Consider the following 13,063-nt stretch of genomic DNA (forward strand, 5'->3'; position numbering starts at 1 on the left):
GGGAGAGAAAGGGAGAGAGAGAAAGAGAGAAAGGGAGAGAGAGAAAGAGAGGGAGAGAGAGGGAGAGAGAGGGAGAGAGAGGGAGAGGGAGAGAGAGGGAGAGAGAGAAAAGGAGAGAGAGAGGGAGAGGGAGAGAGAGAGGGAGAGAGGGAGAGAAAGGGAGAGAGAGAAAGAGAGAAAGGGAGAGAGAGAAAGAGAGGGAGAGAGAGGGAGAGAAAGGGAGAGAGAGGGAGAGGGAGAGAGAGGGAGAGAGAGAAAAGGAGAGAGAGAGGGAGAGAGAGGGAGAAAAAGAGAGAGGGAGAGAGAAAGAGAGAGGGAGAGAGAAAGAGAGAGAGAGAAAGAGAGAGAGAGGGAGAGAACATGAAGTTGGTAGGATGGAGATGTAGAGGTAGATCTGGAGTTATGGAGTTAGCAGGGAGTATGATCAAAACACATATGAAATTATCAAATAATTAAAAATAGCATAGTAAAAATAATACTATAAAAAGATGAGCATGGTGGTATAAGCTCTTATACCAGAGCTAGAGAGATGGAAGTGGATCCCTGGGGTTCCCTAGCCAACAGCTCCAAGCTCGTGAGAGATGCTGTCTCATAAAACAAAGTAAATAGGGCCAGAAAGTTGACTCACTGGGTGAAGATGCTTCTACCAAGACTAACAACCTAAGTGCAATACCTGGGACCCACATAATAGAAGGAGAAATGCAGACCATGGCATGCATGTGCACTTTCACACACGCCCATACACACAGATATGCACACACATGCATGTGAACACAATACACATATGCGTGCACACACGCGTGTGCACACACACACAGGCTCACATACTACATACATAGGATAAAAAGCACCTACAATGTGCACCTGGAAATGAGACATAAGGTTTTACTCTGGCCTCCTAGAGCATACATGTATGTGTGTGCATGTGTATGTGTATGTGTGTGCATGTGTATGTGTGTGAGTTTCCAGTGAAAGAAATAATCCAATATGTGTGCAGTATTTGCATATTTGTTTATACTCAAGTGGACAGTGGAAGAGTCTTGGTTCCCAGACCTTCTTCTGTTCTATCAGAGTGAGAGAACATGACAAGCTTGTGACTGCTTCAAAGAACAAACCACATCCCATCTGACCATGCCTGCAGCCTCTAAACCAGTCCCTGTGAGCATCATACTGTGAAGCCAACTGATTACGGAAGCGGCTAATGATACCACCACCTCACTACCACGCTGTTTTATATTTAGTTAATTTTTGCTGTCAAAGACTTCATTATGCAGTTTGAAGAGCTGAGCAATACCATGGGGTTTAAAACAAGAACCCTCCCCAGCCCACTCCTCCCTCAGGCCAGATACTAACCCACAGCCACTTTCAAATCCCCTGTTTGTTTCTCTTCCTTCTTGTCATATTTCTAGGTCATATGTTTATAGGTTTTCTAAGCAGCTTCCCAGGATTTTAACTTTTGACTTTGGAAAAGCAAAAATTTGGCTGAATTAATCTACAGATCATACCATAATCATTGTATTCTTCTTCATAATCTCAATAAAGTCACAGCAAAATTCATTAATATTTAACGTTGTACTACTAGCTACAATAATGTCATTTACAGCTAAGTCATTTGGTATATTATAATTATCTTTTTTGAATCATTTTTTCTTAATTGCTCTGGCTCACATTTGCTTAGCGTTGTATGTACCTGCAATTAGTGCACAATCTGCAAACAGAACTAAAAACCCCATCTCTGTACAAATACTCCTTTCATTCAGTGTTAGCTGCCAGCTACATACCCACTAGGGTCCTGCCACTCTGCCTCTCTCAGGACTGGGCCCTCAGGACAAGAATTTCTTTTCCTTCTTCCTCTTTGAATCCTTTCTGTTATATCTAAGATCTTCCTCTTAGTTTATTTCTCTGCAGTGCTCTGAGACAGGATGCCTAAAACATACATTTTTATGATCTGTAGGGGATAATTTTTTTTTTCTAGTTTAGTTTTTCGAGACAGTGTTTCCCTGTGTAGTCCTGGCTGTCCTAGAACTTGCTCTGTAGAACAGGCTGATCTCAAACTCTGCCTGCCTCCTGCCTCTGCCTGCCCTCTGCCTGCCCTCTGCCTGCTTCTGCCTGCTTCTACCTGCTTCTGCCTCCCAAGTGCTAGGATTAAAAGCATGTACCACCACTGCCCAGCAAAACTCTTTTTTTAATATGGTACTTTTATCGATTTTTGAACTGCAGTATATTTCACTTATATTTACCACACACTCCTTCTAATTCCTCTCATATCTGCCCTCACTCCTATTCCAACTTAATGTCCAGATAGAAACTAGATAGATAGATAGATAGATAGATAGATAGATAGATAGATAGATAGATAGATAGACAGACAGACAGATAGATAGACTTAGAGATATAAAGCCTACAGAATCTAATATACACTTCCCGTATACCATTGAAGTGGAATTTTCTGTTTGTGTCATGTGATGTTTTACTGAAGCAGACACATGAGAGGACTGGGGGTGTTTAGAGAGAGTATAAGTAGGACACAATAGACCATGACAGGGTGCTTGCTTGCATTGCTAGCCATACAATACTTTGTTGGTCTCACATCTTCGCTGATCTTCACTTCATTGAAAAGGGCACAGGAGAGAAGTTCTCCTTGAGTTTTGGCTGACTTGTGCTGATTCGGTGGAGGCCTGGCTGTTTCTGCTAGATTGTGCCACCGCTGCTGATTCATGTTTGGTGAGCTGGACTGTTGGTACCTTGACACTATACTGGACTGCTGGTATCCTGACAATGGAGATTGGAATCACCTCCAAAGAACGACTTCTAAACACGTCCACATCCCCTTGTCCTATTTACCATCTTCCCCCCTCTACCTTTAAACAGTAGGCTAGAAAGGGGAGGTCGAAGCTTTTGAGAACTTACTAAAGTAGGTTTTGAAAAATCTAAGCCCACATACCATGGCATATGGCCATCTGCTGGAGCATGGTAGATCTACCAGGAGCCATGCCCTTAAAGAAGACTGACTCTCCTTCCCCCCACGAGCCTCTCAGCTAGGGATGGAGTTCACATACCCCTCCATAGTCCATATGGGAGTTTTGACTGGCTTGATCTTGTGCAGATCCTTGGCAACCAACCACAGCTTCTATTGAGTTCATGGGTAGAGCAATCATGCCCGGACAGAAGGCTTCACTCCTCTCAACCATTATTTAAACCTCATATGCTTCAATGTTTTACTAAATAGAGAGAGCATTTTCTATTGCATGCTCATCAGAGCTAGTGGTAAGAAGCACAGTCTCATTCACACAGTCATCTTGTCTGTGGCCTTGTTTCCCCTCAGGATGCTCTATCAGCTATGATCCTTGTCGCTTGGAACATTGCCACCATGTGCCTTGAGATGATTCTGTTGTCACTTGCGACTCCAGTCAGTGAAGTCCTAAATTCTGGAAATGTATCCTTTTGCTCTGTGAGGTTTTTCTTCACCATCTATGTTAACCTTTTCCCATCACTTTTCTAGTTTTTCTACCCACGATTCTTTTTCTTCAATTAACTTTTTAGGTTAGTTTACGAGGCGATGGGTTTCATCATGGCATCTTTGTACATGTGTCTTACTATATGTTACTGCCATTCATTTCCCACTCTCATCTCCCTCTCATTACCCACCTTTCCCTCCAGCTTCTTCTACTTACAATATTTTTAAGCTCAAGGACAATTTTACTAGAGCTTAAAAGACAAACGATAGGAGAAGCAATGTTTAAATCTCAGCAGCTGTCTGGAGGAGAAAGGGGAAGAGCCTGCCTTTCAATTTAGGTATGGAAGTCATCAAGTAATCACAGGATAGGGCAAGGGGGATTGAATGGAGTTAAGGACTGAGGAATCCCAAAGAACAACAACAAACACAAACATACTTAGGCTCTTGCCAGACAGAAAAGAAGAGTAGAGCAAGAAAAAGTGGGCCTTTCTGAGTCAGGTTTCAGAAAGGCAGGCAGACTAAAGAGAACATCGTGTAGCCTCTGGAACTAAACTAGGAGCAGGGAGGAAGGAAAAGCACAATATTTCCTTTATCTCATTAAAGGGATAATTATTCCTCCCATCTTCTCAGCATTCTTCCTAGAATTCTCACTATTCCAATGTTAAACTTCTGTGCCTGATCTGTTTGTTCATTCTCTTATGCTTTCTTTATCCTCTTCTGTTACTTTATCATGTTTTAAGAATATATTCCTGGTTTTATTCTGAAACCCTACTAATATTATTAATTTTTATATCACATTACTAAGACTCAAGTGTCTTTCCTGCTCTTTCTGAAGTGTGCCTTGTTCCTTATATGAGTACAATATTATCTAGTCAATCAACAATATTTACTAGCAGACTCACTATACCAGTCAAGAGTTCTAGGACTAGAAAAATAAATAAGTTTTTGCCCTCATACAGCCAACATTCACAAGTGACAGAAAGAAATAAAGAGCTAATAGGCATAATGTATATTATCATGATATAATAATCCTATTTAAAAATGTTTTGAACAAAGAGTGGAAATAAAAAGTGTCGGGGAGTCTCTTGTCTTTCATGTGATGTTATAGTACAGCAGCCTTAACCTTCCTAATGCTGCAACCCTATAATACAGTTCCTCATGTTGTGGTGACTCCTAACCATAAAATTATTTTCATTGCTTCTGCATAACTATAATTTTGCTAATGTTATGAATCATAATGTAAATATCAGTGTCCTCTGATGGTGTGATAAGACCCCTGTGAAAGAGTGATTCATCCTCCAAAGGGATTTGGGACCCACAGGTTGAGAACTCCTGTTATAGCACTTTGAATTTTCATGGCTTTGTTTGTTGACTTGGCTTTGTGTTTGATTGTATCTACTTTCTCCACAAAGGGGTTGGCTCTGTGCTCATCTGAAAGAGCAGAAGCACAGCCAGGTATACCTCCGCAGGGCTTCTCTGGCTTGTAAGTATGAACAAAGGCAGCTGAGGGGGTTTCCCCAGCCTTTGAGAGGATATCAATGTTTGTAGGATATCAATGGTTTCCTTCCACGGGTTGGTGGTGTCCCTAGGAAGGATTCCACACGCTACCTTGGCAATTGAAGGCCTGGCCACACCATCCCAGGTATGCAGCCTAGGGGAGCTTCTTTTGCAATGTCATTGATCCCCATTATCAGTCTAGCACCTGATTTCCGCTATCAACTGTGTTTGATGTTCGAAGTCCAAAGGTCCATAGTTCATCCAATAATTTTCTGTGGTTGGAAGAAGCACCTAGGTAGGGTACAATCACTCTTCAGTCAATTTTCTGCCTGTCTTTTAGAGCAGCCTAATTCTACCACTACCACTACCTCAGCACCTGAGTCATTTGGGCTTCTGAATGGAACCTTAACTAAAACCTTGCCAGCTCCTCTCTGTTCCTCTATAAGGACTGAAGAATTAGCATTCTTCATGCTCTTTGTCCTTGTGGGTTCATACCTTGTTGGTTTGTTATTAGCTGGCTTTGTTCATTGCTTTTTCTTTTGCTAACATTTCCATAGAGTTGTGCAATGTAACAGATATAAATTCACATACGCAATCTCCCACATTTAACTTGAATAATTAATGGCCTGTGCCAGCTGCTCCAAATTGGTGTTGCTAAAGTAAAAGTACCAATTATGAACGACTGTGTCAGTCTGTGTTACTGCTGGGTATAGTATGGAAAATCTGATCCATCACAAAGGGATATGGCTCTATGGAATGTGGTTTTTCATTAAAAGATAACTTGCCGTAGAGGTGGGCATGGTGATATATGGCTGTGTGTTGACTGCCATCACTCCAGGAACTAAAGCATCAATATAAAAGCCAGCCTGAGCAGCAGCATCTAACAACTGATGAAAGCAGATGCAGAGACCCAGAGCCAAACACTGGGCAGAGTCAGAAGAACCTCTCAGAAGAGGGAGAGGAACAGTTATAAAAGCCAGAGGGGTCGAGGACACCTTGAGAGCACTTCCCGTGGAATCAACTAAGCAGGGTTCATAGGGGTTCGCAGAGACTAAAGCAACAATCATGGACCCTGTATGGGTCTGAGATAGGTCCTCTGCACATTCGATACGCTTATGTAACTTGGTGTTCACGTGGGACTCCTCCCACTGACCCTTTTGCCTGCACTTGCGACCCTTTCCCCCTTACTTGGGTTGCCTTGTACAGCTCTGACATGAGAGTTTGCGACTAGTCTTATTGTGATTTGTTATGCTGTGTTTGGTTGATATCCCTGAAAGAAGCCTGTTCTCTCTCTCTCTCTCTCTCTCTCTCTCTCTCTCTCATTTTAAGGGAAATGGAGAAGGAGTGGATCTGGGGGAAAGGGGAGGTGATGGGGAAGGGGAAGAGTGAAGGAAGGGAAACTGCAGTGGGGATGTAATGTATAAGTTTTTTTTTTTAAAAAAAAGACAAGTCTGCGCTACCTCTAATTAATTCTAATTAATTAACTAAACAATTCATTAACTTAAAAAATGCCTTAGAGACATTTAGTCTAGATCCTAAGGGTTTTATCACATACAAGTAAGCTGGCTTCAAAGGGATATAACATTGTCCAAAAGAGCAGGGGGCTTAGTTAGCTCCACTATCACATCACTTCCGGAAATTCTCTCTCTCTCTCCCCCCCCCTCTCTCTCTGTGTGGATATATGCAGATGCTCGTTCACGTGTGTACACGTGTACACACATGCATGCAGAGTCTGCTGGTCAATGCCCAGTATCTTAGTTCACTTTTTCTTAAGACAGGGAGTCTCACTGAACCTACTGCTCACAGACTCAGCTAGACTAGCTAGCCAGTAAACCCCAGAGACCCTCTTGCCTCCACCTCCTCAGTGCTGGCATTACAGGCACATCTGGCACACCTTATTTTTTTATACTTTTTTGATGTGAGTGCTGGGGATCTTAACGCAGGTCCTCGTGCTTATGCAAGAATCACTACATCCCAGCCCTGTTGACATTCTTAATAACTTTTAAACAAGAGTTGCACAAATTATGTATCAGGTTCTAAGAGCACATAAGTGACAGAAGACCTGAGAAGACAATCCGTTGTACCCAAGAAAGACAAAAGGAAGATATATATAGTCAAGAAACAGAACATTCACCAGAAAAGGAGTCTGACTAAAGAAGCTATTGTTTTGTCAGTTAAGAATTAACAAAAATACCAAACGCTGATGACCTATACCCTGAATGCCAGTACACAGGAGGCAGAGCCAGACAGAGCTCTGTGAGTTCGAGGCCAGTTTGCTCTACAGAGAGAGTTCCAGGACAGCCAGGGCTGCACAGAGAAACCCTGTCTCAAAATAATCACTGAACCCCCTAATAGTTTTTATGAATACTTTAGAACTGTGGTCAGTGCTCGAGCCCAAGGGTAAATGATAATAAGCCATCTGAGTCACAGACAGCAAGCAATCACCAGGTCACCGCCAGACTATTTCCTGATTCCTATCAGTTTCTGAGAAAAACTTGCTCTAGTTTCTTTTTCCGTGGTCCTGCCATTGCTGTCTTGCAATCTCTTGCAATCTCTTACACCGTCTAGGCTTGGTCTCTTTCATAGGCAAGTCTGCCTGGATAGGCCCAAGACACAACTGAAGTTTCCTTCATTGCCATTCAATATTCACTCCTCTTTCCTCTTGTGGGTAACACATTTTTTTGTGAGCATCAATGTAACAAGAGGAAAATATTATGTTCTCACCTTTTTTATAGATGGCCCTAAGTTATGACCAACTCATCTTAGGAGGAAGTTGTCAAGAATAAAATATAGGCCGGGCAGTGGTGGTGCACACCTTTAATCCCAGCACTTGGGAGGGAGAGGCAGGCAGATTTCCGAGTTCGAGGCCAGTCTGGTCTACAGAGTGAATTCTAGGACAGCCAAGGCTACACAGAGAAACCCTGTCTTGGAAAAAAAAAAAAAAAAAGAATAAAATATAGTTTCTCAAATATGGCTCTTGACATTTTGGGCTAGGAGTTGTAGGGGCCACCCTGAACACTGCAGTATATATATATATATATATATATATATATATATATATATATATATATATATATATGACTATTCCAGAGCGCTACCTATCACAGCATCCTTCTATCCCACGACATGACAATCAATAATGTTTCCTTGGAGATGAAGATATGGCTTAGCCATTAGAAGGCACTGGATGCTCTTCCAGAAGGCCCAGGTTCAATTCCAATCTCTTACATGGTAGCCTACCACTGTCTGTAACTCCGGTTCCAGAGTATTGGACACCCTTTTCTGATCTTCAGGGACAGTAGACACACATGTGGTATGCAGACACACATGCACATAAAACATCCATGCACATAAGTATTTTTAATGTCACCATGGGAACACAAGAGATAAATCAAGTGTCTACAAAGCACATGATCTTTGACAACCAACCTCCAGACTTGTGCATACATTTCTGTTGCTTAAGGTATTGCAGATTGTGGTACTATTGTTATAGAAGACCTAGCTAACTAGTATATAGCCTACAAACTCCATAAAGGCAGAGATGATAATTTTACCAAAAGAATTTGCACAAGAAATGAGAATGAAACTAGTCTTTGTCAGGTAAATGCTACATGTCGGTTACCAAATTTGACACTTTGCTACACAACCCACCACTTTTTGCAGTTGTGTTATGACGTTTAGGTGTCCTTGCTTCCATTTTATTGCCTAGGAAAGCAAGGTTTGAGAAGACAACGATAACCTACTCTGATGGGTCTTCAAAAAGATTCCAGAGCACTATTCTTCCCACAAAATCAAAGAGTCTGTGAATCGTGATGCTTACTTTTAATTGTCCACTTGACTGGATCGGGAAGAATTTGTTTAGCCTCTGATCATGTCTGAAAAGAGTATGCAAATCGGGTTAATGGAGGTGGCAATACCGATACTAAAAATGGAAAGCACCATTTTCTTGCTTGGGTACTGGATTATCCAAAAGGGAGAGAAATGAGCTAAGCATTTCATGTGTCATCTCTGCTTATGATTATAAGAGTGATGGGAGCAGCTGCTCCAAGCTCCTGCTGCCTGGATGATGGACTGGATGATGAGTTGTGAGGGACACAAGTCAGCTCTCCCAATAAGGGCAATAAACTCTATATATGAGGAATCAGTCCTAGGGACTTAAGCAGCTCAAAAATACCTTGACCTCAGGATATAAGATTTCATCATTCAAATAGGGGGAGATAGGGACACAGATGCTCAGACAACAGAGCCCAAGTGCAAGTCAGGGTGTTTTCTTTAAAGCACAATAAAAGTTATTTGTTGAAAGAGGCAAGACTTTCTTCTAAAATCCTAGCAAGCCACTTTGCCTCCTGACTTACTTGACACCTGCTGAGTTCTAAAGAGTCTAAAAGAAGAGTGGGCTGAGCCTTCGCCCCTGAGGAGCCTCTCTTCTAGCCCAGCACTAGCAGACATCAACCCCCAGAGCTTTCAGATCACCCAGTAAATAGGTCAAATAGATTCTAAATTTTATTCCTTGTGATTTACCAAGACCTCTGCTAGGATAAGCAGTGTGATGTGTGTGGATAAACTAATTTTTTATTCCCTTAAGGCTGTCTAATTACATAAGAATAAATAGAAACAACTTTATTTGGAGATGTTAGAGTTTAAGAGATGTAATTTCTCTGAGAACAGCCATGATAGTGAGGGACCCAGGCTAGGATACTCAATGAGTGCTAGTCACATACAGCGCCCCCCCCCCCCGAGTGAAACAGAAGAGTAACTTGGATTCAGTCTCAGAATATCACCCATAGGTTTTATTTTTTTAATTGCAAAAATTCTAAATAACGACCTTTCTTACCCATGAGACCCAAGATGTCAGTTTTTCCCATTTCTTGTTCTACTTGTTAGGTAGGCATCTGTCAGGTTCATCACTGTTAGACACATAAAAAAGAGAAATAAATATCTAATAGTGATGAAACTGACAGATTCCAACCTAACAAATAAACAAGTAGAACTAGTAATGGGGAAAACTGACATCTTGGGTCCCATGAGTAAGAAAGAAAACTATTTAGAACTTTTGCCAAAAATGCTTTTCCTGGGTCTAATTATAATTAGATAATTAGAGAAATATAAATATGCATAACTAGAAAAAGCACAAATCATGCATTCTGTAAAAGTCTACTGGTCTGGATTATTAAAAACTTTCTTTGTATACAAAGAAAAAAACTATTTTTTTAAACAATTAAAGTAGAGCAAATACAGAACTGTCCAGGCTGGGGTAAAGCTGCGTGGTAGAGGGCTGACCCTCAATCTGATATCAGGCTAGGGTAGAGCTGCATGGTAGAGGGCTGACCCTCACATCTGATCCCCAGCACAGACTGTGGAGAAGGAAGAGAGGAGGGGGGAGAAAAGCCATAGATTTTAAATTAATGAGTATAAAAGCATTATCAGGTGAATTTTATATTAATATAGACTATATATTAATGACAATATTTCAAAATCAATTTTTTCAGACTTATACAGTTAAGGCTATGTAAGAATGTCTCATTTCTTAGTATTTTAAGAGTAAAGCATCCTAATGCTTCAGCTTACTTCAGAGTGAGATATAAAAACATAGACTCCTACATTCATATACAGAAAAGTAGATTTCAAAATGCTGAAATCAGATTTCCTGATCCTGCTTGTATTCCAATGCTAATTTGGGCTCTCAAAACTGGTTGCCCGGAGATGAGAGAGTCCAAGAGGCTAGTTAAGTGACCCTGCCCCCAGTTAGTTGTAACTGGTAAATAAAGAAGACAACAGCCAATAGCTGGGCAGAAGAGGTATAGGTGGGGTGTAGGTTTCCCAGGCTTGGTACCACAAAAAGGAAGAACATGCAGGAGAGAAGAAGCCACCATGGGCTAAGAGTCAAGGGAGCGTGGCCCCAAGGTCTTCCCTATTGTAGCTGAGAGCAGCCCAGATGAACCATAGTAAGTAGTAAGTAGTAACTTGGGGTTATCGATAGGAAAGTAGATTCTAACACCACGGAGGGTAGGCTGCTGCCCAGCCACTGTGCTGCTGAAGGCTTATTGTAAATATAAAGGTGGTGTTTTTTTTTTAAATACAGGAACTCAATAACATAAAGCAGGAAGCCCCCGGCTGGAATTTAAACAATTTTTACTACACAGAGTGCAGCATGTCAACCTTCCAGGCAAAATGTCCACTAGTACAACAGTAACATGGCTATTATGGTGATAGCCAACAACTTTACAATTAGATAAGGGAGCCCTGCTCCACGGGAAAGAATTTATGCCTGGTACTGTGAACCTAAGTCAGTCTACTGACTGAGGAGCCCATAGGCCCTAGGGGGATTTACTCTAGTTGATTTGTTAAATGGTCATGTCGTCAAGCCACCTTTTTTAAAAATTGTATTTATACACATAAATTAGTACTTTCAACCTCAGTCTGAAGATCTTTTTACAGTAGACAGCAATCCACTCGGACTTACAACTGGTCAAAATGCTGAAAATGCGTGACTTAGTTCTTGCTCATAAATGGAACACCTACATTAAATCCCACCTCTATTCCAAAAGGTTCAGGGATCATGCAAGAGGGATCAGAAAGTACATGAGAGCCGGGGGACGGGGTGGAATGCCATGAGATACTGTCTTATAAAAATCGCACAGTTACCAAGCTCATTAACACACACCAGCTGTGGTTACCTGCAAAGGATGAAGGCAGGAAAAGTCCAACATGGACAGGGGAGGGGCTCACAAGGCCCCGCCCCTAGCTGAGGACCACTAGCAGATGGTGGCTGCTGAAGGAGGGGGAGAGGGTCACTTTTCTTTGGACTGTGGCTTCTGGTAGTTTGATGCTCTGGTGCATGAGCATAAAGGCATGCTAATTAGACTCAGTTGGGAATTTAAAGAGAAAAATGTTGGGGGGGGATGACATTGAGAGGGAGACATGTTGGGGGTGGTTTGGGGAAAGCTGAAGGGGGAAAATACCATGAGTAGATATGATCAAAATGATCAGCATCATGTCAGCTGGCAGCAGCAGTATGCCAACCGTAGAAGGTGGGCATCTCAAGTCCAAAGAGGCGTACAGTGATGTAACTGGGGTGGAAGAGAGAGAGCTACGGAATAGTCTTTCAGCATGTTGTCATGTGCTGTATTCATATATTAAAATATGAAAGAATAAAAGCTTACTTAAAGTTTGTAAATAAAGCCATACAGTAGTGGTCCACATCTTTAATCCCAGCACTTGGGAGGCAGAGGAAGGCAGAGTTCCAGGTCAGCCTGGTCTACACAGAGTGAGTTCTAGGACAGCCAGGACTGCACAAAGAAAGCCTGTCTCAAAACAACAACAAAAACTAAATAAGAAATAAACTAATAAAAATGTGTTATACATATAAAATGAAATACTGTGAAACCTTTTAAAAGAAAAGAATTCTGTCACATGCCACAATGCAGACAAGTGTCTGGGACATTAGGCTGAGTAAATAAACCATTCACAAAAGACAAATGCTGCGTGAATCCCTCCTCACAATGACAGAAACAGAGCCCAGAAAGGTAGTTGCCAGAGCTGAGGAACCAGGAAGAGAAAACCAGGATGGAATGATACACTCAATGGAGTGTATCATTTTTGCAAAATAAAGAAGCTGTAACGATCTGCTCACTGATAATGTGGACATACTGAACATTGTTGAACCATATGCTTTAAAGTGGTTAAGATGAACTGGGGAAGTAAATCGCAGTGGTACAGTACTTGCCACTATACAAGTTCCTAGATTCAATTCCTGATATCAAAAAATAAAAAAAATTTATAAAATAAAATTATGACAGCTGTAGTACCACACACTTATTATCCCACACACCTGTTAACCCAGCACCCTGAAGACCCAGGCAAGAAGATCACAAGTTCAAGTTTGAACTACACAGGCAGATCTCATTTTAAAAAAAAAAATTGGGTTATGAAACACTTAGGAAGAGAGGAGCTAACTCAATGGGTAAAGTATGAGCAAGATAGACACCAAATATCACCCACTGGCCTGCACACATGTGCATATGCGCACACATATGTGCCCACACATAAACACATACATATACAGGAGAGAGAGAGAGAGAGACAGAGAGAGAGTGAGAGAGAGAGAGA

Source organism: Mastomys coucha, unplaced genomic scaffold (assembly GCF_008632895.1).
Source record: "Mastomys coucha isolate ucsf_1 unplaced genomic scaffold, UCSF_Mcou_1 pScaffold15, whole genome shotgun sequence".
Taxonomy (NCBI): domain Eukaryota; kingdom Metazoa; phylum Chordata; class Mammalia; order Rodentia; family Muridae; genus Mastomys; species Mastomys coucha.